Genomic DNA, 27445 nt, shown 5'->3' on the forward strand with positions numbered 1-27445 from the left:
AAACAGGTAAGCCTGGTGGGGGGAATGGGGAAAGGGAGACCTCAGATTTTCTTTTGGGTTGTAGACCAAAAGAAAACACTAATTATAGGATTGCAAAAAATAAAAACATAGTGTGAGTAGGCATTATCTTTAATGAATTAATTGCTTGAATAGTAAGTATAGTATTCAGCCCTGATGCACTGGTAAATTGTTTGAATAAGCACTGAGGAAACTAAGTGGAAGGCAACCTGAAAACAATACAGGAACTCTAAGCCACAAACACCTGTTAACTACTCTGAGCATCTTCAGTGCTGATTATGTCATTTCATTTGGCACCCTTTGAATGAATGGCATTGAAATTGTTTCCTGCCTGGTGATCTTGTTAAATGAATGTACTGTGTTTTCTATCCCAATTAAAAGCAAAGGGTTGGTGGCATTTTTATATCCTTAAGGAACACTTCCTTTTTTTACTTAAATACCTAAAATTGAATCTTGCCTTTCTCTAATCAAAGAAACCTCAAATACCGGATCTTAGGCTAACACCTTTACTTCCCTTTCTCCTTTGAACACCTGCCTGACCTATTTTCTTATTATTGACTTCTTGTTATTCAGTTAAGGATGATTGTTAACAGAGAAGCCCAGGAACACTTGGTTCTATTTAAAACAAAAGGCTACTGTTGAATTCAGTGTCAGAGCTGAGGTTTATAGCATTGAAGAATTGCCTTGATAAATGGCCCTGACATTACAGTTTCCACGACTCCACCTTCAATGTCATCACAACACAGTGTAAGTGTTAAAGTATGGCCGCTGCTGCCTCCCCAAAACATATTAACTTGATGCTTACTCTATCTCTGGATCCCATAGGCACAATAAATGGAGAAAATAACACATTTACAAACTGATAAAACCCAGCAAAGCTAATAAAATCAGACACTTTATAGCTCGGCTAATCGTGTCCTTTGAAGGGCATCAAATAACACATCATGTACTGCTTAGGGGGAAATCAAATTAGGTGCAGCAATGTCCCTTCAGAACTAACACATTTGAATAGACAGAAGCTATTGTAGCTAATCAGCTTGTATTGTGGATGCTTTATCATTAATACAGTGTTTATGTTAAGTGGGCATTATGCAGTTTTTGTATGAAAAGGGAGTAATGTGTTCCTTAAATTTTTCTTTAGTTTGGATTCTGAATCTTTCTGTTTTTTATTTTTGTTCTTATTTTATTTTTAATATATTTGTCCTAATGTGGTGTACACCCCTGCAAATGGTGTTTAAAAGTCATTTGGCCTATAAGGAATTGACTAAGTTACTCAGTTTAGTGATAGCCTGCCTTCCATTTTCCCCTCTTCATATATACCGAACTCCAAATGATCACAATTATCAGTGGCTTCAGAAAACATAAAGAAATGCTTGTAACAAATAGGACCAAGTATCTTGCCCCAGAATGTTTAGCTTCGTCTTAAGCCAAACTCTCTGAAAACAAAGTGCCAATGTTCTTTCTTCTCCAAATTATTGAATTCAGGGTTAGTATTCTTTTAGTTATGTGCCAGTTTTCTTCCACCAAAGCTTTAAATTACATATAAAAATTTTAAAAATGTCTTATTGCAAAGAAGACAATTAAGGAATCCTAAGCCTAGATGTTACTGCTAGGAAGAGGTCATTACAACATGAAGATATAAACAAATTAACAAAATCTCGGAGAAAAAAAGGATGAGCCTAGAAATTAGAAAATATGAATAATGCATGGACTTTACTTAATAATAATTATATCAATATTGGTTCATTAACAACACATTTCATACCAATGTAAGATGCTAATTTGAGGAGAAACTAGTATGGCTTATATGGGAACTCTGTACTGTCTTTGTAATTTTTCTGTAAATCTTAATGTTACTATAACTTTAAATGTCTGGGAACTATATTATGATAATATTTTATCATTTTCTAACTCCCAATCTTTCCTGTGGCTTTAAACCCAGTGAAAACTCAGACTCATATATAAGGAAGATTATTATAAAGTAAGTGTAAATAAAGGAATTACATAAATCCTTAGTAAATGAATAATATGAAGCTCCTTCATGAAAATGCTTAATGATTGCCATGCCTGGGTGGCTCAGTCAGATTTCAGCTGAGGTCATGATCTCAGGGTCATGGGATTAAGCCCTATGTTGGGTTCCACACTCAGTGCAGAGTCTGGTTGGGATTCTGTCTCTCTCTCTCCTTCTGCTCACTCTAAATAAATAAATAAATAAAATCTTTAAAAAATGCTTAATGATTGTAAACACTATAAGCAAAAATTAATTGTATGTAAATTACTACAAACCTGGACTCCAGAATAAATTTTAGTTTCTGTAATACTGTTCTGATGTTCAACACATCAAGTGGCTGTTGACAAGCTTCCATGACTTGGTCAGCTCTTCACAATTTTTTTCTAAGCACCAGTTGCTCTTGAGAACCTATATCTTACTATTAAGGATAGGGAAGAAAGTGACTAAACCTCTCCATTTTGTTTCCCTTTTTCCTTTCTTCCTTGTGCTTATGTTGTGATTCAAAGCATTAAATGACTTGTTGATTACTGTAGAACTAACAAATGACAGTATTGAGGTTAAGGTATTGCTTTTGAAATATCTTAATTCATGCATTTACTTACACAAGAAATATTTATTTATCACCTTTCTCACCATCTGTTGTAGGTCCTGAAGCTTAGATTCAAATACAATGGGAAGGAACAATTTAAAAAAATGATAAAATATATAGAAAATACGTAGTAATTTAAGAAATGATATGTGTAAGAAGGGTGACAGGAAATATGAGTGGCAGAAAAAAAATAGTTTATCATCTGAGTAAACTGAGCTGGCTTAATAAAAATACAGACACACAAGACCAATATAAAGAAATAGAACCTTCTATTATTAACGGCCTTACATCTTTCATATCTTTTAAAAATTTTTTTAAAGACTTTATTTAGAGCATGTACGCACGTGTGCACACACAAACACACACATGGGAGTGGGGGGTGGTGGGAAAAAGGAGAGAGAGAGAAAGAATCTCAAGCAGACCTCCTGTTGAGCACAGAGCCCAGTGCAGGGCTCAATCTCACAACCCTGAGATCATGACTGAAATCAAAAGTCAGATGCTTAACAGACTGAGCCACCCAGGCACCCCTTCTTTGTATTTAAAACATTTCATTGTTATATCTACCTGCTTACTTTAGACAAAAAGCCCTGTCTATATATTTTTATATTTCCGTGGTGAAGTCACAGCAAATGGGTTGGTCATTAGAATGCATCTCTAGGCTAATAGAGACAGAACTGTATCTTTATTTTTTTTCTAGAACTTACATAACACCTTTATTTCAAGTAGTAAACAGCCTTCTTTGAATGAATTTTATTTTTATGCTCTGAAACATTTTTCTGCCACAGCCTTGTCTAGTTGCTAGATGGTAACATGAAGTAAACATATAAATTATTCAAAGCAAGAGTTGAATATTATTCTGTTAAAGGTAGATGACCGTTGGAGGAAAAGTGAGAAGAGAAAAATGGCAAGCAGCTCTTTAAATATATTTTTAAAGTACGTGAAAAGAAGCATATGAATTAATTTTCAGAAACTGGTTCCTGCTGGTATAAGCAGTGTGGAAAGCAATCAGATCAAGATCTGTTAGCATAAAAATTAAAAACAAAAAATTCAGATGTTCCATTTGTGATCAGTCAACTACCAAATGTTGTGTTACTAAAGATTTTACTTCTGCTAGATATACCACTAACCACAAATTTGGAATGCCACTATTTTTAACGTGTGTGTCATTAGTCTAAACAAGAATATGGTCCAAAAAGGGAAATAATTATTTTGGCATTGGTGATACACTGATTTCACACATTTGTATTAATCTCCTTTCTCTGGAAGCATCATCCTCAATTCCTTAAAATAAAATAAAGAAAAATAAGCAGAAACTTGATTCTAGGGTATAGGAAAATAAATTCCTCAACAGGAGATTCTTGAAACTATTGTATTTCCCTCAAGTAAATAGAATTTGCACCACTTTACCATAAGGTCCATTATTTTCATTAAACTCTAATGAGAATCAGAAAAGCATCCATAGAATCCAAAGAATTATTAATACTATCTTTTTATAAATACTGCTAAGACGAATTAGGTTTATTTTTCACAAACATGTAATGGCTCTTCTCCCCGTTTAACTAAGGTTCATTGTCATCTCATTTCTCTTAGCCAACTCAGTGGACATTACTTGGGGTTAAAATCAAGTCAATTAATCAAGATCTTCAGCTGGTTACAGAGAATGGAAGTTTTCAGCTTGCCAGAACACCTGCGCCACTCAAATGGTCTTGGCGCTTAATTGTTTCCAGGTGCAGCACATGTTCATTCTGGCCTAACACAGAATTGTGAATTTCTGGTGCCAGAGGATGCACTTCAGAAGCTGGAGTTAACTAGAAAGAGAATTAACCCTCACTTAAAAAAGGTATATGTGCTGCTTAATCATTAAAATGGAAATTTGCAGAATATTTTCTGATACTAGGTTAAGGAATAGACTTTTTTGTTGCGCTAACAGATCCTACCCTTGAAAACTTCAAAGATGTATGTACATGTGTTGGTGATCATTTTGTGAAATTTACTCTATAACTATTGAGCACCCTCTTATGTTTCAGGAACTTGAAATACAGCAAAACAAAGATCCTTCATGGAGACTATATTCTACTGAGGGACATTTTCATCATTCATACATTCCACCCTTCCTTTTTTCCTTTCCTCTCTTTCCTTTTTTCTTCCAGCCTACCTTCCATCTTTTCTTTCTCTTTCACTATTTCTTTCTTTCCCCTTCTTTAGAATGTCCTTAGGTAAAATAAAAATCTCTTTCAGAGTCTAGTTCCCATGAAGTAAGTGCACCTAGTTTTATAGTGGCTTTGGAGCTTGGAAATGAGTGGATAGTCGGTTTGGTGTTGCTCTGCAGTCCAACTTATCTAGAGAGTATCAGAGATCAAGAAACCCCACTTTGGAACCTGGTCTCTCCCATGTTTTCTTACCTGATTTTACCACAAATAATGCTCATACTCTGTTCTAATAGCCATCTTATACTTATCTCTCAATCTATTAGGACATTGGGAGGATAATGGATCATTGTTAACTACTATAGCCTTCTCCCATTGTACTCCATTTTTATTCTGGAAAACAGTACATATTTATACTTCAGAGGTTCAAGATTTATACTCTAACTTAATGAAGAATGGCAGTTCCTACCTCAAAGCAACAGATCACCAACAGAAACTTTGGAGGAATTTGGAGCTCAATTTCCTATTTTCAGTTTTTACCCTGCTATATCATATCACTAGGATGTATCCTCTGAGGGTAGGTAAAATAAGGAGAAGGTACTATCTACATCCTGGCAGTCATGGAGTCTACGTGATCAACATTCATAAGGAAGATTGCTAATAAAAGGTTCTTGTTCTTTGCTCATCTATTTTTTTTTTAACTTCTTGTTAGGTGAGTAAGTGCCATCTACTTTGTTTATAGCTAAAAAAGATCAGAAACCTGGGAGTAAATCCTATCTCTGATTAAGCCAGAATCAGACATCGAAGGATAACTTCCTTTTTGGTTAAAGATCTTCATTTATGCTGTGACTGTTCTTCTTTTTTAGATAGTTTTCTGTGAATTAGGATATGAGAAGGATGATGATACTGGCAAATTACATCTCATTGTAAGGCTAAAAACAAAACAAAAAAATTACTAACTACTCTGGTATGAATCTGTGATTATTTTAACTTTTTTGAATACTTTGAAAATTGTTATTGTTGTATTTTTATTGTTATTTTAAATAACATGTCAAAACTGACTGTTTATGAATTACTTTCCAAAGACCATGAAGCTGTTTCTCAGGCCGAGTAGTTTCTGTTATTTTTTAACGTATTTTCTTCCTAGAGCATCTTACTTCTTTTGAGTGTTCACCACATTTTCAATTCTGAATAAATTTATGTTTAACTTACACTGATTATTCTTTAGAGATTTAACCAAGTCATTTATATCTCTTTCTCTGCCTCATTTTATACTATGTCATTTCTTTATATTAGCTCTCTCCAAATTGTGTTTCACGGAAAACAAGTGTCTTGTGGCATATTAGCTGCTTTTACTCCAAAAAGGAACTAAGGTTTTATCAGAAATGATGTCCAAGCTGGGCTTTCATAGATATCTGATATTTATTGCTTAATTGGCTAGGTCACTGGAAGGACAATGGGTAGCACAAGCACTGTTGGTTATATATCCACCCTTCCTTCTATACTAACAGAACTCTGAATTTTCTCCAGATATCCACTCTCATTTCCCAAGTGAGTCAAACATACTTGTTTCAGAAAGGCTTACCCTAGATTACTTTAATGGATATGGGGGTCCCATTAGTCATCATTGTGTGATGAAATTCTGGAATTAATGAATGAGGAGAAATGTACTCTTGCCTTTGAGACACAGAAGAAAAGGTGATCCCTTTGAATCATGTCATACCTGAGTATCATTTTTATAATTGTCGCAAGTCTCAAGCAGTTTTTTAAAATTTTGTGTATTAATATAGGTGACTCTTTCAAGGATGACTGACTGCAAAGGAGAACAAAGAAGTGGGGTGGAAACTTATAAGAAAAGCGAAGAAGGTAGAAGAAAAAAATAGGGAAGTTGATGAGAAATACCTAGTAGAGTAGGAAAATTAATGGTACAGAAGAGTTGGAAAGGAGTGAAGTAATATCCTTGAAACGGTGAGAATGGCTAAGAGGTAAGGATCAAGTAGAGAGATGGATTTAGATAACACAGATAATCCATGCATGTTGTCAAGTTACATAGGGCATTTTTGAGTATGCATGTAGGGAGGTAAGAACATATAGTTGTGGAAGTCTTGAAATCTTTCATGTAATTGTTTCAATTCCTGAAATATTCTTATATTGTCATAATTTATTCAAGGTCTCATCACACTAATAAACTAGTAAAGACTTTTATTAATTTGAGAGAGAGAGAGAATGTCCATGCTCACAAGTGGGGGTAGAGGCAGAAGAAGAGAGTCTTCAAGCAGACTCCCCACTGGGATCAGAGCCTGCCCATCAGATCAGAGGTTGCCCATCAGCCTGCCAACCATGGGCCTAGATCCCACCACTCTGAGATCTAGACCTAGCCAAAACCAATAGTCAGATGCTTAACTGACTGAGCCACGCAGGCACCCCAAGATCTCGTCACTAATAAAGGCAAGAAACAGATTCAAACTTAAGAGTCTGTTCATATGTTTTTCCTATAAGCATCATAGCATCTGCAAGAAGGCAGTGTTACAGACAATGCTATCAAGACAAGATCCCCCAAAAATCTCCTTTCTTACCAAACCCCAGTTATTTTGTGATGGAAATGTGAACAAACCTAGGCATTTAATCATAATCGATCTAAAACCATTATAACAGTTTTCTTCTTCACTCTCCCAGCATCACTTGCAGATATGGGTGGTCCAATTATGGACAATAAAGTGCAACTTTATTACAAATGTATCTGGAAATATTTCTTTCTTAATTAAAAGAGACTGGTGTGGTTAGCACTATCCTTGTTTCATAGTCAGCCTTTATTACTATATCAAACACTTATGCCAGGTGGAGCTACAGCAGCCATCTTGCCATTTATTACAAAATAAAACAAAATACTGTACTTAAAGGCTGGTGGGTTAAAAAGAATGACAGAGCCTAGATTTCTAATGGCATCACAAGACAGCTGACCTGAATATGGATAAATAAATGACAGTTTGAATAAGTTATTGTTATTTAAGTACTTGGTGCCCAATGAACTTCTAAATGATATGGCTAGAATGCCATCATTCTTAACTTTCTTGGGGAAAAAAAAAAAAAACCCTAAAACTGTCAGTTATGATAGAATTCTCAAAACACAGATGTTAATTATGAAGCTACTGATCTCATGATTCTGCTGTGTTCTAAGAAATGCAAAATTAGTTGTAAATTTTTAGTCTAGGTAGAAGATAAATCCTACCATTAAATGTTTAAGTAACGCTTGCCCCCTGCTCATTTAGAAATGTTATTTATTTCATATACTGCTGACACAGTAGATTTTAAAATTCTTAAGGAAAATAGATATCACTAGAAGCTTGAAAATTAAGATGTGTCTAAATTAAACCCATATTTTTAAATGGGAAATTTCCTTTTTTACCATAGTACCACCTTACAAAATTACATAGATCAGTTGGCATGCCAGGAAAAGTATTTCCAAGCATATTTTGATGTAAGATTTTATGGTCTGACACTGAAAAATAGTTTAAAAGTTGATGCTGGCAGAGTGAAAAGAAGAAAGATTTCCTGCGTGTTTCCTATTTGTATTAATCCATTGAATTACCCAATTCAGAAGCTACTTTACTTATGTTTTCTTGTTATGAGAGATGATGAAAGGCTACATTGGTTAAACCACTTTGAGTTGAATTTACTGTTACTTCTAGCTGGTGTCCTAAATGATAAATAGTCAAACAGGTCTGGGAAACACTAGAATTAACAATATTAAAGGCTATTGTTTGGAAGTTTAATTTTAGCTTTTTTGTTTGTTTGTTTGTTTATTTGTTTTGTTTTGGTTTGGTTTTTTATTTACTGCAGAACTTCACTAAGCCTCTCAAATACTAAGGTACATATTAAATTCCCTAAGCAAAGAATAGAGTAGGCAATATTTTGTAAATTTATTTGATCATGGAGGTTATGTTAGAAGCTGCTCTCCCTACAGACAGTCCCTAAAACACATATTAAGTGGATCTAGCATTCAAAAAATCATCATTTTAGCCTTGAAACACAAGAAAGGAAAAAAACCAAAGCACCTAAAAGCCCAGTTATATGTGGGTTTAAAACTGGTCTTCCACTGATACTCAGTTAGCTTTAGTCAAGTGGTCTGACTTTTCAGAGGCTTTGCCTCTTTGTAAACTGGAAGAAATAATACTGCTGTTTAACAAAACTGGTTGGAGAATTCAAATGTTGAAATTTATTGAGTATCTGACGCATACTGAGTACCCACTGACGATATTCACAATGGTGGTTTTATAATACTACCAGCAATGTTAATGGATATTATTAAAGTGATGTTTCAGTATTATATATTTGATTTATCTATGCTACCTTTGACCCTGAGGGGGCCAATAAGTAACTCCTGTCTTCTTTGGTATTTATTTTTCTCATGTTTTATATTATAAATCTGAGCTTGGTTGAACCTATGTAAAGATAAAAACAATGGACACAGTTTAAAGGTTAATTTTTTAAAAATTATCCAAGTGCTGAGAGTGAGAAATTCCTTTGAATTCTAAATTTATAGAGAGTACCACTTAAGTTAGGGGCTATAGTTTTATTTAGCATTCAGTGCAGAAATATTTTTCTCATGTAAATAAATGGAGATGAATTAAAAAAATTTACTGTTTGAAGATGGAATTGGGAGGGAGACAAACCATAAGTGACTCTTAATCTCACAAAACAAACTGAGGGTTGCTGGGGGGAAGGGGATTGGAAGAAGGGGGTGGGATTATGGACATTGGGGAGGGTGTGTGCTTTGGTGAGTGCTGTGAAGTGTGTAAACCTGGTGATTCACAGACCTGTACCCCTGGGGATAAAAATAAAAAATTAAAAAAAAATTTACTGTTTGGTAGAAAAATAGGGCAGTGTTGGAGTATTTTACTGGGTTTTCCACAACTATGATAACCCTCACTTTAAAGGCCAAGGAAACATTTTGGGCGTTACTTCAACTTCTAAGTATGTTCATCGAAATTTGTCCTCAGAGTTGGAAAATGGCCTACCTGAAAGTTGTGGACCCATTTTAAACTAGACTGTAGCAAAGCAAGGCTTAATACTTGCTCCATGTATTTACCTCTAGATCCTATTTGTCCCCACATGAGCTCCATTCTGAGAGACACTTCTGGTCTCTGGGCATCTGTATCAATTCAGTTGCTGAACCCTCAAAATATCTGAGCACTCCCCTTTTTTTCTACTGTACAGTTACCTGAGTAAATGTTAAGATAACTTTGGGGATAATTAGGGAATCTTCATAGCATATACTTACCATGGTGTTGCAAAGTCTATCTCTTCTGTCAGTTTGTTCCAGATCTAAATATTGACTTAGATCTGGGAACCAGGCAGTGTTTTGTTATATTTTACCCACACAATCAAACACATTCCTACATTTCCATTCTTGCTTTTTTATTATGGATGTTAAGAAGTGCTTTCATTGGCTATTTTTTCCCCTGGTGTTGTTTATATCTCCCTGAGGATTCATTCCTATTGGCTGCCTTTCCATCCTTGCCCACCTTTCTTTCTATTAACTGTAATCTCTTGGATTCTTGTGTTTAAGTGTCACCACCTGGCCTCTATTATTTTACCACCTGTGTCAGTGTTCCTCTTTACACTGAGACTAGTTCTAAGTTATTCCTGGACTGCAGTGAAGAGGAAGCTCTAAACTTCTTACTGATCAAAGTACTCCTTTCAGTAGCACAGTACTGATTACTTTGGGTGGATGATATGTCCTCTGGTGCCTCCTGTGAAATATAATTCCCTGAACCTTATTCCTTTTTCTGTCATCCTGAAAAAACCAAAACCAAAACCAAAACCAAAAACAAAAACTAGGGCATTTCTATTTCACTTATTGTGGGTCATTCTTACTCCAGGCCTCTAGAGTCATTCTTGCAGCAAGTTGGGGTCCTTGTCAGGTATTGAATCCTGTATCTTCAGGAAGTGCCCCCAAATTAATAAATTTTTAATACTTAGTCTTACTGCTGTCCCCTTTGATGAAACACCCCCAAAATTCAAACTTACGGATATTCCTTAGGCTCCTACCCTTACATGCTAGCTGAAACTTGTATCATCTTCCGAGTGTGAGCTTTTTCGTCCTTATCAGATCCAGCATATCCCAGGCTGAGAAATGTTGAGCTGGAATCAGCAGGACTTGGTGATTAGATTTGAAAATCCAAGGACAAATGAATGCCTTTTATTCACTGTTTTTTGCTTTCTCTTCTATGTAATGATATTGACAAACTTACTCATTCTTCTTTTTATCGGTTTTATTTTTATGTTCCAATTTTTTGTACCCTCCTAAAAATGTAACTCAGTTTTTAATATTTGCTATAAACCATCCTGTCATGGAAAAAAAATTCTAATTTGGATTAATCAAGAAATACCAGTGTGTTTTTAAAACTTTATGGCATCTTTTACATGATGATATATTATATACCTTCCTATGTTCAAACATGATTGATTAAGAGGGAGACTGATTGCAATGACTGCAGTCTTGGGGCTCTGTGGTCAATGTAGACTTAAATCCAGGATTGTTTATTAACTCCGTGACTTACATATACTATAAAAAGCTCTAACATAATTTCCACATCTACATAAAGGGAATACTTATGCTGTCTCTATGATAGGGCTGATGTGATAATTTATGAACTAACTAGGACAATGAAAGCACTAAGCTAAGACTTGGCATGGAGTAAGTGCTGAAGAAGTAGTACCTTCTAAAGGATTATAATGAGATGTCACATCCTTTCTTACTCCCATTTTGGCATATATTGTATCATCAAATCTCAGATCAAATTTTGCTGTATTCTTAAAATCAAAATAAAATAATTATAGCTAAAATAATCTTTCTTTTGCTGATTCCCAGAGAGGTTTTTCTTTACTTTGCTTAGATTACTTGTACACTTATTTTTCTGTATTTTGGTATTCATATAATATCTTCTGTCTTAGGATATCATAGATACTTTTTAGAACAGACATTCTGTTTTCAATAGTATTTTATCCTTCTTCCCCATTCTCTGTAGTGTCTTATATACACCTGGTGTTCAAACTATATGTTCTAAAAGAAATAAAGAGTACTAAATCCTAAGTAATGTTCATCTTATCAACAATAAAACAGTTATAACTATCCACCCTCAGTAGTTTTGTAATGACAGTGAGATATAAATTATGGATGTGAAAAGTGAATTGGGAAGAAAAAGCAAATGTAGAAGTTAAGGTAGAATTTTTTGTATTTGTGTCAAGGTTTCAGATTTGTACTTTATTAGTACTTACGTGTCATAACTTAGTGTCATAACTTTCAAGGACAAAGTTGTGGGGAGATCATACTGTTGAATATTGCTGAAGTCTGCCTTCAAACGTGTATAATCCATACCAAATCCTTAAGCTTTTGAATGAATCAAGATAAAGACTATTTTTACAGCTTCATTCCTCTGCCTTTCATCATCTCTTTCTCCTTGCCTTTGTCTTATTTCAAAGCCTAAGTCAATCAAAAGCATTAAAAATGTGTGTTTTTTCCTTACATTTATGGACTCTTTGCTAAAGCCTTAAATTAGGCCTTTCTTTTTTTTTTTTTTTTTAAAGATTTTATTTATTTATTCGACAGAGAGAGATCACAAGCAGGCAGAGAGAGAGGGGGAAGCAGGCTCGCGGCTGAGCAGAGAGCCCGATGCGGGGCTCGATCCCAGGACCCTGGGATCATGACCTGAGCCGAAGGCAGCGGCTTAAACCACTGAGCCACCCAGGCGCCCCAAATTAGGCCTTTCTTACAAATAGGGCATTTGTATCTATAAAATGTGAGCTCCTTAACTTCTCTAACTTTAAGTGGACAATGTGAACACATAAGAGTGGCTTCATTACTACTCCTTTTTCTACACAGCTTAATTAATGTATATCCACATTTAAGTACAAAATGCATACACATTTAAATTATATATATTGAAGGAGCTTGAAAATTATTGTTTTAGAATTTACTTGGATATTCGTCCTCTTCTAAAAACTTTTTTTTTTTTTAATTTGCAAATTACCATGAAGCAGGCAGGAATGGAAAACTATGATTGACCCCTTCCTCCCACTTGTTTTTGGAGAATCTGAGAAAAGGAAATTAAATTGATGTTACAGAGCCAAGTATAGCATTTTCACATTAAAAATGAAATCAGTACTACTATATCCACTCATACATGTACACACAAAGCATTAACAAAGATTCACTTTTCTACATATAGTATTTGGATCTGGTTTTTTTTTTTTTTAAAGATTTTATTTATTTATTTGACAGACAGGAGATCACAAGTAGGCAGAGAGGCAGGCAGAGAGAGACAAGAGAAGCAGGCTCCCTGCCGAGCAGAGAGCCCAATGTGGGGCTCGATCCCAGGACCCTGGGATCATGACCTGAGCCGAAGGCAGAGGCTTTAACCCACTGAGCCACCCAGGTGCCCCATGGATCTATTGTTAATGGTAACTTATAAATAAACTGTAGTATAGTTTAGAATTGGGTATTTTATTGGTTAGCAGTTAGTATAATCAGTTTTAAAAACATATTTCTTTGGTGTTTCTTTTTGTTCTGATAATAATTCCAAAAACATTTCACCATGTTTATCAATGATTTATTTCTAATTAGTTTGAAATAATAGGGGTTTTACCATAGTCTTTATATGAGGAAACATCAAGTTCCAGAAAATTCAAAGAACCTCTTAATGAGTGGGTACAGGTTTTAAAAATATAAATCTGGGGCACCATGGTGGTTTAGCTGGTTAATTGTCCAACTCTTGATTTTGGCTCAGGTCATGATCTTTAGGGTCCTGAGATCTGAGCCCCATTTTGGGTTCTGCATTCTTCACAGTCTGCTTGCTCTCCCTTCCTCTCTGCCCCTTCCCCTCTCCCCCTTTCCCCCTCCCCCAGTTCTCTCTGTCTTTCAAAAAAGTAAATAAAATCTTAAAAGATACATATAAATCAGTATCTCCCTATATTAATAGTTCACTTGATATATAGCTCCTGTTTTGTAAGAACAAACGTATTAAGTTTCTGTAGAAAAAAAATAATGGCTGAAAGAATGCATATAAAGTACAACAAAAAATGTATCTTTAGAATATCATTTAATATCATTGATCTGTCTGTGATCACTAATAGGAAACATGACCGGGAGTAAAAGAACAGAATAGAATAATAGTCATTAGATGACATAGATTCATAATACTATGTTAGAGGCCATGCATAGTTTAGTTAAAATAATTTATTCTCTGATTAGTTTTCTGCTGTCATTCCATTCCTAACGAGAAACTGAGCGTCCAGTTGACTATCCTAAGCAAATGCAGGACTTCTGGGTTACAGAATTAAATCACCGTTATTGCACTTAGAGAGTCCTTATCATGACACTACTTTAAGACTGACACTATAAAGCGACAGTAATTATGACAGACTGATACTAATGTAAGCATATATATTGAGATCAATGGAAAGAACAGAAAGCCCAGATGTAAACAAATATATATATGGTCAATCAGTTTTTTTCAAAGATTTGTTTATTTATTGTAGTATGTGAGTGAGGGTTGGGGGAGGGGCAGAGGGAAAGGGAGAGAAAAATTCTCAAGCAGACTCCCTGGTGAGCACAGAGCCCAATGTGGGCCTCCATCTCATGACCCAGAGATCATGACCTGCTGAAATCAGGAGTCAGATGGTTACCCCACTGAGCCACCCAGGTGCCTCTATGGTCGAGTGATTTTTGATAGGAGTGCCAAAGTAATTCAGTGAGGGAAGAATAAGCATGCAGGATTTGAGAAACCAGGACAGGTAGACACTGTGTGCCTGCATTACTGACTGTCAGTAAAAGCCCGGCAAAGCAATACTTTAGTAAGCTTCCCTGGTCAGCAAACTGCACAATTGTTCTCATACCTCATTGCTGGAAGATTAGCAAATCCCCATGTGACTCTGTTGGGAGGAAATAGCTATAAACTCATGCCTGGTTTCTCCTAGACTTCACCCATATGCCTTTTCCTTTCCCTTTGCTCATTTTAATCTGTACCTTTTCACTATTATAAACTATAACCATGAGTATAACAGCTTTTTTGAGTTTTGTTAGTCCTTATAGCAAATTGCTGAGTCTGCTGGTAGCCTTGGACATCTTGGACCCAGCAGTATTTTCAACAGATGGTATTGGAATCAATTTGGAATTGGTCACAGGTCAAAATACTTAGACTAATACAATAAAACTTCTGAGAAGAAAAATTAATAGAAAATGTTCATTAACTTAGGCAGTCATTCTTTACATAAAATACAAAAAGCAAAAATCACAAAAGAAAAATTAACTGAACTATGTCACCCCAAATCCATATATTGAAGCCTTAACTCTGGGTATTTGGAGGTAGGGCTTGAAGAAGGTAATTGCTAAATGAGTTCATAGGTTTGAAGCCTTGATCCAGTAGGATTAGTATCTGTATAAGAAAAGACAACAGAAAGCTCTTTTTTTTTTTTTTCCTTCTACTTATGGAGACATAACAGGAAGGGAATATTCACAAGCCAGGAAGTAAACCATCACCAGGAATCCAGTCAACCACCACCTTCAACTTGGACTTCCCAACTCCCATAACTTCAAAAAATAAGTTCTTGTAGTTTAATCTATGTAGTCCATGGTACTTACTATGACAGCTTGAACTGATTAATATAGATGATGGAAGACTTATATTCCACAATAAAGAACCCTAACAACTCAAAAAGAAAAGTAGCCCCAACAATGGGCAAAAAAAAATTGGGAAGATGCTTTATAAAAGAAGAAATACAAATGTCCAGTTAGCACATGAAAAGACATTCAAGGCATTTAGGTAAGAAATCCAAATTAATACCAGCGTGAACTACCAATAACGAATCAGTAGAAAGGCTGTAAAAGTATTAACAATACCAAGTGATAGAATGCATAACTTCAGCTTCATTCATTACTTCTATGACTTTAAATGATACGACCACTTTGGAAAATGTTTGGCATTTCTTAGAGAGTTTATTATACACTTACTATATGGCTAAGTAATTCTCCTACTAGAAAATTATCCAGAGGAGGTTAAAACATATTTTGTACAGAAAAAATTACATGTGACTGCTCATGGCAACTTTATAAGAGCCAAAAACCCCAAAATAATGTGTACATGTATCAATAGATGAACAGATGAATAAAATAAGCTATATCCATGCAATATAATATAGTTAATAAAAAAGGAATAAACTACCAGTGCATAAAAACTACATGGATAAAACTCGGAAATACTAAGGTAGGGAAAAAAAAAATCAGACAGAAGAAGTATGCCCTTTGATTCCATTCATGTGAAATTCTAGAAATGGAAAAGCTAATGGCAGGGAAAAAGGTCAGTGGTTCCCTGGTATGATGTGAGGGTGTAGGTACTGATTACAAAAGGGTGTATCTATAGATGCACTTTGGCAAAGATGAAAATATTCTATATCTTGATTTTGGTGGTATTTATACTATATATTAGTCATATTTTATTAAAATGTATGTTTAACTGGGTGATTTTATTGTTTGTAAATCATACCTCAGTAAGTTAATTTTTAAAAAAAGAGTGAATGTAAAGTGAAACATATATGCATTTGATTTGCATATGCAATTATTGTCTCTGTTAACAAATGAGACGCTGCCAACATCAACTGCTTTTTTACAGGGCAATTGTTTCAGGAAGGTTACCTTAGAATGTTTTTTGAATTTTGAATCAACATATGTGTTACCTATTAAAAAATAACTCTTTTTCCTTACATTCCAGAACCTAACACCATTGCAGGAATAAAGTAGGCACTGTAAATGTATATTTAGTTAAAACTATGACTGTGAACTGAATCATGACTCACTGTTTACCAAATATTGGGCATATATGATAGCTTTCTACATAGCTCAGAAGAAAATTTTTTACTGGACAATATTTCAAACAAGTACTACTTTAGGATAATAATAGAAGAAAATTTTGATAAATATCATTAGTTCTTTCGGTATCCTTCAAACCGATTTTAAGGGGTCAGTAGTCATGAATCAGTACAACAGAAATGTTTAAAACATTATAGTTCCTAGCTGGACAGAAGCTCTTATAATCAATAAAACAGAAAATCCACTTAAGTCAAGGCACATAACAGATCATGGTAAAGATACTTTTTTTTTTTATAGAATTTTGTAACAAAAAACAATATGTAGAATTTATTGATAGCACTTCTGGGAACTGGTGAATTCAGTTATTCCCTTAAGATACATATTTTTATTTTGTTATGATTTTATTTTCATTTTCTTCTTTGATTATAGAGGCATTTATTGAATATCTACTATGTGTGAAGGTAATTTTACATCAATACAAAATTATCTTGCTCTTAAAGTTACAGTTATTAATAAACTAAATGACACTAGACATAAATTTAATATACAGTTTTACTTCTGTGTATTTATATATATATACACATATATTTCAAAATTATAATCTGGAGAATATATTTAAGTATTAGAAAGTTTAGTATTAAAACATATTTTTGAGAATATCTATGAACATCGTTTATCCCATTTATTTGGTTACATCTTTGCTTCTTTTGACAATGTGCCACACCCACAATGTTGTGGATTTTTTTTCTCATTATGCATTTTATAAGGAATGATAACAAATTGGAATGTGTAAAAAAGAAAGTGGCCTATATAATTAGTGGGTAGGAAGCTATATTGTTAATAGTCAACTCTCCTAAGGATCACAAGAAAAACTTGTGGATAAAGTAAAGATGAATTTACTAGACTAACTTCAGGAAGGAGGAACCAAATTTGAGATGATCCTAGTAATGTCTCAAAAAAGAAAAATTAGTGGAAGATATCTATAGTGTTTTAAGGCATTGATTCTGTGATTTTAGGTTGGTGAACTGGTGGATGGGCAAAGTTTATGACAAATTATCTTCATTTTAGTGGGCAGGCTGTGGTGGTGGTCTTGAAGAGAGCCTTGATCAGCAAAGTTTTGTCTTATTTAAGTGAGGTATTTGGCTGGATCACAACTTTGCTTAGCACAGACAGGGAAGGGTGAATCTATTTTGTCTCATAATTGTTCAGCACAAAGAGAGAAAATATATTTGTTTTCATTTTCAGTGTCATATGAGCGGCAGATTAAAAAACTGGGGATGTTTAGTATAAATTTAACAATACAGTTCCCAGCTTGGAGTAAAGAATGATGGTTATCATTAGTTTCTTAAATAAAAATCTATTGTACAAAATTCCACAAGAGGGATTGGGCAACTGTATCAGTAGACCTGACATAGGAAACCCAGCTTAATTTCTTAATGTCCTAAAGAAAAGAAAAAAATCTAATACTGTGGAAATACAATAAATGTAAAAAGCACATAGAATCAGCTACATAAATTGGAAAAGAGTACTAATCTGTGTGTGTGTACGTGTATTAGTATGAAATCGAAAACTTTCAATCATGTTCATTTATTTTATATAGTATTAATATAGTATTAGATATTAGTGACATTCAGCATTTAACTGGTTTAAGAATTAGAATTTGGGGGCACCTGGGTGGCTCAGTGTGTTAAACCGCTGCCTTCGGCTCAGGTCATGATCTCAGGGTCCTGGAATCGAGTCCCGCATCGGGCTCTCTGCTCAGCGGGGAGCCTGCTTCCTCCTCTCTCTCTGCCTGCCTCTCTGCCTACTTGTGATCTCTCTCTCTCAAATAAATGGATGAAATCTTAAAAAAAAAAAAAGAATTAGAATTTTTCAAAGAAATTTTGTGCCCTACAGGAAAAATAATCTTGTTATTTTCTTATACTGGAAAGTGTGACATACTATGAGACATGTCCTCAGTGAGAACCTCCTTTCTGGTCTATAAGATAAAGCACTTTGTTGGAGTAAAAACAGATTCTGATCTCTGCTTTGCCAGTTAATTCTGGCTGTGTAAACTGGAAGAAGCCATTAACATCTTTGACCTTAATGGCTCACTATTACAATCTTTTCTAATACTATGAGAGAGAAAATGCATATTTGAAACACTAACATAAACTAGAACACAACTTGCAGGTGGGTTAATATCATCATTTTTTTTCTTTAAACTTAAAACAAGTTCACCCTTAAGTTGTCTCACTTTTTTTGTGATCTCATATCTAGCATTGCTTAGATTTCTACATTTCATTTTTCAGAGATTACAACTGAGTCTTTGGCTTCCTTCTGTTAACAAATGAAACACTTTTTAAAATACAAAATCATGTGGACTCTGGTATACGAGAAAAACATTTGTTCTTTCCTGTCCCAACAAATTATAAGCCATTGTGTTAAATAACTGCTGTGTTTCTCAGTTCTCTGAGGTGTTTCACTCTGCACAGAGGAGGAAATGTTTTCTACTGAGTAAGACTATTAATTTTGATGCAGGGCTACTCTGGACTAAATGGGACACACACTTAATGTTGTAAATATTATTATTCTTGCTATTTTATTAAAATGAGCTATTACAAAGTCCTTGAATTCTATTCTAGCTAGATACTCCCTGACAAATTTATATAGAACTTTGTCATCTCCACATTTGTTATCTGAATAATTGTTTTCCATAATAACTCATAATAACTAAAAAGATTTCTCTGCCTCATATTGTAGTGTTTTTTAAGTTTCAATTTTTTTTAATTTTATTTTTTCAGTGTTCCAAGATTTGTTGTTTATGTATCACATCCAGTGTTCCATGCAATAAGTGCCCTCCTTAATACCCACCACCAGGCTCACCCATCTCCCCAACCCCCTCCACTCCAAAACCCTCAATTTGCTTCTCAGAGTCCACAGTCTCTCATGCTTCATCTCCCCCTCTGATCTATCCCAATTCACTTTTCCTTTCCTTCTCTAATGTCCTCTGTGTTATTCCTTATGCTCCACAAGTAAGTGAAACCATATAATAACTGTCTCTACTTGACTTATTTCACTCAGCACTTCCAGTCCCATCCTTGTTGATACAAAAGTTGGGTGTTCATCCTTTCTGATGGAGGCATAATACTCTATTATACATATGGACCAAATCTTCTTTATCCATTAGTCTGTTGAAGGGCGTCTTGGCTATTTCCACAGTTTGGTGATTGTGGCCATTGCTGCTATGAACATTAGGATACAGATGGCCCTTCTTTTCACTACATCTACATCTCTGGGGTAAATATCGAGTAGTGCAATTGAAGGGTCATAGGGTAGCTCTATTTTTAATTTTTGAGGAATCTCTAAACTGTTCTCCAAAGTGGCTGCACCAACTTGCATTTCCACAACAGTGTAAGAGGGTTCCCCTTTTCCACATCCCCTCCAACACTTGTTGTTTCCTGTCCTGGTAATTTTGGCCATTCTAACTGGTGTAAGGTGATAATCTGAGTGTGGTTTTGATTTGAATTTCCCTGATGGCTAATGATGATGAAAATTTTTTCATGTGTCTGTTAGCCATTTGTATGTCCTCTTTGGAGAAGTGTCTGTTCATGTCTTCTGCCTGGTTTTTGACATGATTATCTGTTTTTGGGGTGTTGAGTTTAAGGAGTCATTATAGATCTTGGATATTAACCCTTTGTCTGTACTGTCATTTGAGAATATCTTCTCCCATTCTCTGTGTTGCCTTTTTGTTTTGTTGACTGTTTTCTTTGCTGTTTAAAAGCTTTTTATCTTATGAAGTCCCAAAAGTTCATTTTCACTTTTGTTTCCTTTACCTTTGGAGACATGTCTTGAAAGAAGTTGCTGTGGTCAATGAAGAGGTTACTGCCTATGTTCTCCACTAGGATTTTGATAGATTCTTGCCTCACGTTGAGGTCTTTCATCCATTTCAAGTTTATTTTTTGTATTCTGTAAGAGAATGGTTGAGTTTCATTCTTCTATACATAGCTGTCCAATTTTCCCAGCACCATTTATTGGAGATACTATTTTTTTCCCCACTGTATATTTTTTCCTGCTTTGTAGATTATTTGACCATAGAGTTGAGGGTTCATATTCTACTCTGTTCTACTGGTCTATGTGTCTGCTTTTGTGCCAGTACCATGCTGTCTTGGTGATCACAGTTTTGTAGTAAAGCTTGAAATCAGGTAACATGCCCCCCAGTTTTGTTTTTCTTTTTCAACATTTCCTTAGTGATTTGGGGTCTTTTCTGGTTCCATACAAATTTTAGGATTGTTTGTTCTAGCACTTTGAAAAATGCCAGTGGAATTTTGATCAGGATAGAATTGAGATTTAGATTTCTCTGGGCAGTATAGACATTTTAACATGTTTATTCTTCTGATATATGAGCATGGGATGCTTTTCCATCTTTTTGTGTCTTCTTCACTTTCTTTCATGAGTGTCTGTAGTTTTTCAAGTATAGATCCTTTACCTTTTTGGTTAGGTTTATTCCAAGGTATCTTATGTTCTTGGTGCTGTAGTAAATGGAATTGATTCTCTAAGTTCCTATATTTTCATTATTAGTGTCAATAAAAACTTATCTTTCAGTAATCACTCTCAACGTGAATGGCCCGAGTGTTCCCAAAAAACGGCACAGGATTGCAGGCTGAATAAAATGACAGGACCCATCCATATGCTGTGTACAAGAGACACATTTTGAACCTAAAGATAAATCCAGACTGAAAGTGAAGGGATGGAGAACCATCTTTCATGCCCACAAGCCTCAAAAGAAGGCTGGGGTAGTGATTCTCATATCAGATAAATTAGATTTTAAGCTAAAGACTGTAGTTGGAGATACAGAAGAATACTACATCATTCTAAAGGGTCTATCCACCAAGAAGATCTAACAGTTGTAAATATTTATGCCCCCAACATGGGAGCAGCAAACTACATGAGCCAACTGTTAATCAAAATAAAGTCATATTGATATAAATACATTGATTGTAGGGGATCTTAACATGCCACCTTCAATAATAGACAGATCATCTAAGCCTAAAATCAACAAAGAAACAAGAGCTTTGAATGACATATTGGACCAGATGTACCTTATAGATATATACAGAACGTTCCACCCTAAAACAACAGAATACTCATTCTTCTCAAGCATACGTGGAACTTTCTCCAGAAGAGACCACATACTGGGTCACAAATAAGGGCTCAACTGATACCAAAAGATTGAGATTATTCCCTGACTATTTTCAGACCACAGTGTTTTCAAACTAGAACTCCACCATAAGAAAAAGTTTGGAAGGAATTCAAACACTTGGAAGCTAAAGACCATCCTGCTCAGGAATGTTTGGATCAACCAGAAAATCAAAGAAGAACTTAAACAATTCATGGAAACCAATGAGAATGATGACACATTGGTCCAAAACCTATGGGATATGGCAAAGGCTGTCTTAAGGGGGAAACTCACAGCCATCCAAGCCTCATTCAAAAAAATTGAAAAATCCTGAATACACCAACTCTTTTTTTACCTTAAAGAACTGGAAAATCAGGGGCGCCTGGGTGGCTCAGTGGGTTAAGCCGCTGCCTTCGGCTCAGGTCATGATCTCAGGGTCCTGGGATCGAGTCCCGCATCGGGCTCTCTGCTCAGCAGGGAGCCTGCTTCCTCCTCTCTCTCTCTGCCTGCCTCTCTGCCTACTTGTAATCTCTCTCTGAGAAATAAATAAATAAAATCTTTAAAAAAAAAAAAAACTATTATAAAAAGAACTGGAAAATCAACAACAAAGTCAACCCCATGTACAAGAAGGGAGGTAATTAAGATTAGAGCAGAGATAAGTGAGTTAGAAACTAGAGATACAATAGAACACATCAATGAAACTAGAAGCTTCTTTGAAAGAATCAGTAAGATGGATAAACCTCTGGCCAAACTAATCCAAAAGAGAAGTGAGGACCCAAGTTAATAAAATTATGAATGAAAGGGGATAGATCATGACTAATACCAAGGAAATAGAAACAATCATCAAAAATTATTATCAGCAGTTATATGCCAGCTACCTATATAAGCAACCTAGATGAAATGGATGGATTCCTGGAAACCTATAAACTTCCAAGACTGAAAAAGGAAGAACTTAAGTCTCAATTCTATTCAAACTTGTATACAGAGAATTCTTTCCTTTTAGGTTCTTAATTCCAGCTAATCAGCATACAGTAAAATATTGGTTGTGGGTATACAGTATAGCGATTCAGCACTTGCATACAGTAACCAGTGCTCATCATAGCACGTGTACTCCTTAATCCCCAGTAAGTGTCTTATCCATCCCCTCACACACCTCCCGTCTGATAACCATCACTTTGTTCTCTATAATTAGGAATCTGTTTCTTGGTTTGCCACCCTCTTTTTTTTCCCTTTAATTTATTTGTTTTGTTTCTTAAATTCAACATATGAGTGAAATATGGTACTTGTCTTTCGCTAACTTAATTCTCTTAGCATAATACTCTGGCTCCTTCCACATCCTTGTAAATGGCAAAATTTTGTTCTTCCTTATGACTGAGTAATATTCCATTGTATGTATATACTACCTCTCCTTTTTTCATTTATCAGTTTGTGGACATTTGGGAAGTTTCCATAATTTGGCTGTTGTAGATAATGCTGTTATAAACATCTGGGTGCATGTATCCTTTTGAATTAGTGTTTTTGTATTCTTTGGGTAAATACCTAGTAATGCAATTGCTCCATCTAGGGTAGTTCTATTTTTAATGTTTTGTGGAGCCTCCATACTGTTTTCCAGAGTGGCTGTCCCAGTTTGCATTCCTACCAGAAGTACAAGAGGCTTTCCCTTTCTCCACATCCTCGTCAGCACCTGTTGTTTCTTGTATTGTTGATTTTAGCAATTCTGACAGGTGTGAGGTAATAAGTCATTGAGATTTTGGTTTGTAATTCCCTGATGGTGAATGATGATGAGCATTTTTCATGAGTCTTTTGGCCATCTGGATGTCTTCTTTAGAAAAATATATATTTATTTCTTCTTCCTATTTTTTTATTTGGGTTATTTGCTATTTGGGTATTGTATTTGTTAAATTCTTTATGGATTTTGAATCCTAATCCTTAATTGGATATATTTGCAAATTTCTTCTCCCATTCCATAGGTTGCCATTTAATTTTGTTGTTTCCTTTGTGTGCAGAAGCTTTTTATTTTGAGGAAGTCCCAGTAGTTTATTTTTGCTGTTATTCCTCTTGCTTTAGGAGACATATCTAGAAAGAAGTTGCTATAGCTGATGTCAAAAGGTTACTACCTGTATTCCCTAGGATTTTTGTGGCTTCTAGTCATGAATTTAGGCATTTAATCCATTTTTAATTTATTTTTGTGTATGGTAAAAGAAAGTTGTCCAGTTTCATTTGTGTGTTGCTGTCTAGTTTTTCCAGTACTTTTTGTTAAAGAGACATTTTCCCATTGGATATTCTTTCCTGCTCTGTTGAAGGTTCATAGGCCATATAGTTGTGGGTTCATTTCTGAGTTTCCTCTTCTTTTCTTTTGATTTATATGTCTGTTTTTGTGCCAATATGATACTATTTTGATGACTATAGCTTTGTATTATAGGTTGAAATCTGGAATAGTGATGCATCTGGCTTTGCTTTTCTCTTTTAAGGTTGCTTTGGCTATTCAAGGTCATTTGTGGTTCCATACAAATTGTAGGAATTTTTGTTATAGCTCTAGGAAAAATGTTGATGATAATTTCATAAGAATTACATTAAACGTATAGATTGCTTTGACTAGTATAGACATTTTAACAATGTTTGTTCTTCTAATCCATGAACATGGAATGCTTTTCCATTTCTTTGTGTCATCTTTAATTTCTTTCTTAAATGTTCCATTGTTTTCAGAGTACAGATCTTCTACCTCTTTGGTTAGGTTGATTTCTAGGTATCTCCCTGTTGATTTCTAGGTATCTCCCTGTTTTTGGTGCAATTGTAAATGGGATTGATTCCATGCTTTCTCTTTCTGCTGATTCATTATTGGTGTTTAGAAATGGAAAACACACAGGTAATACTATCCTCTGTGGAAGAAACTGAGAGCTTTTCCTCTACTGTCAGGAACAAGACAGAATGTCCACTCTCATCACTGTCATCACTGTTTTTTTTTTTTTGTTTTTTTTTTTTAAACATAGTACTGTAGTAGATATAGAGCAGCTTTCATTCTAGGGCAAGACTCTTCTCAGGACTGCCCAATATCCTGAAGAGTAGAAGGTCTATCCAAGATGGCTGCTTTGGGTTCTGGGAATTGTGTGACTTACTTGTCTTTGGTTCTTTCATTAACCTTGTGGACTTTCATGTCATGCATGTACAGATTTAATGCACCAAAGACTCAAGGATACTTAGCCCTTTCTTCATACTGTTCCCCACTCGGTGCTGCTCAGCCCTGAAAATTCTAGTTCCCTCAGCTGCCTTGAAATCTGGTCTCTACATTCTCAACTCAGTAAAAGAGTGAAACACTGTGTGAGTTCATTCTCTGCACTGAGCCTTGGAGGCTATCCCATAACCATAAGATGGCATAATTTTAGAGCTCATCTCATTTGTTTCTCTTCTCTCAGGGATCACGGTCTTGTACTGACTATTGTCCAATGTCTGAAAACCATTGTTTCACTTCTTTTTTCACTGGCTTTTTTAATTGGTTAGAGCTGGACAACATTCCTTTGGCAGGTATTCCTTCATGAGCTGAAACATAACAGTTTGGCAGTTTCTGGTGAAGTCAAACATGAGCTTAGCATATAAAATAGCAAAATTCCAGTCCTAGGCATTTACCAAGAAAAATTAAATCATGGATCCAGAAAACAACCTATATACAAATATTCATAGCAGCTTTATTTATAATATCTACAATTTTAAATAATCCCAAAGCACAACAAACTTGAGTGGATTAACACATTTTCCTGTATTTATATAATGGACTATTACTGAGAAATATAAGAATATATCATTGATATGCACTATTTGGAGGAATTTCAAAACTATTTCATGAAAAATAAGGAGCTAAACAAAAAAAGAGTGCATACTCTCTAATTCCATTCTTGTGAAGTTCTAGAATTAACAAAAGCTACAGTGATAGAAATTGAACTGGTTGTTGCCTAGGGGGTAAGGTTGGGAAATTGAACACTAAGAGTCACAAGTGGTCTTTTTAGAATGGTGGAAAGTTTTCTTATCTTGATTGATACAGTGACCACACACACACACACACGCACACACCCTGTAAATTCAACTTAAATACATTTTTCATAAAAGGTAACTTAGACCAGTGTGGCAGCAATAGAGATTGAATGAAGAATATGAATTTGGAAAATTTTAGATATTTAAAAGAGGATTTAATGATGGAAGTGACAGTGAAAGAGGATGAGTAATTTTTCAAGACTAACTCTGAGGTTTGTGGCTTGGGTAGGGGTACTTTCACTGAAGCAGGAAACCTTGGGGAAGAACAAGACTGAAAAAAGCTAAAGTTAGCAGGAAGAGGGCTGTAGTTCCAACTTAATTTGGAAGTGCCTTTGATATATGCAAGTAAAAATGCCATGTAATAAATGAATTTATGGGATTGGAATTAAGAGGCATGTATCAGAGAATCTGTCTGCCATTGGCATTTAAGAGTAATTGAACTATTAATGTAGATCAAGCTTCCTGAAAGAGTTAGAAGAGAAGAAGATTTTCAGGAATTGCAACTTCTACTGGTATTGTTAAGAGGATGATTTATTCCCACTTTGGGTTTTTATTCATTGATTCAGCAGATAATTTAGAATGCCTTTTATTTACCAGATGTTATTTTTTAGAAGACTACAGGTGAACAATAAATAAGAGAGAAAGAATCCTACACTTACGATCACAGATTTAGAATGGAATCAGTTTGATTGACTTTGTAATTTTCCAAAGTTCATCCATTCATTATTGGTGCATAATCAACTATTAATGTATTTATGTTGATCAGAATTCAGTTTTTATTACTCATACTCTAAACAGCTTAAGTAAACAGATTGGCAACATGATATGAAGACCATGGAATATGAATGATAGATAAGAAGGGATATAAAAATAAGGAAAGTATATATTATGAGTAGCAGAATTATTCTTTCAGAAAACAGAAATAGTAAAGGATAATGAAGATGTCTTCTGATGTCTTGGACATAGCATGTATGCTCCTAAATATGGTTCTAACTGTGCACTAAATTTTGTGTTCCATCCATATGCAAAGGCTCTATTTGGAGTCCTTTTCATTTCATACAGAAGCTGGGTGACACATACACACACACACACACACACACATGTTGCTGGGCAGAGCTTAATGTACTTTCCTGCTGTTCTTTTGCATTGTTTTAAATTAATGGATAGGATAATTAACAAACATTCAAAAAAACTATCTTCCTACCAAAGAAATACTTTGTAGAAAATTAAAATGAAGATCAGGACAGACTTACTCTCCTTAGAGAAGTACAACAGCTATCTCAGGGAAAGGACACTTTGAAAGCAACCAAAAAACATAATATGAACATTTAGAATATGTAAGCACATCATCTATGTATAAAACTATTAAATTTACTATTTCTTATGAAATAATGAACTTTTAACATAGAAACTTTAAAAAAGTGATTAAATGCTACAATTATATTTAAGAAAATAAAATAAATGTTCCTTATAGCATTAAATTAAAATTGAGTCTGTTGAAGTGGCAGATATTTCTGCAAGCAAAATAATAAGAGACATTCATTAATCATAGAGCCAGAGTAACAGCTAATAGAAAAGAGTAACAGCTAATAGAAAAGACACATATCCAACCATGCAAATTATCCTCTTC

Source organism: Mustela erminea, chromosome 5 (assembly GCF_009829155.1).
Source record: "Mustela erminea isolate mMusErm1 chromosome 5, mMusErm1.Pri, whole genome shotgun sequence".
NCBI lineage: Eukaryota > Metazoa > Chordata > Mammalia > Carnivora > Mustelidae > Mustela > Mustela erminea.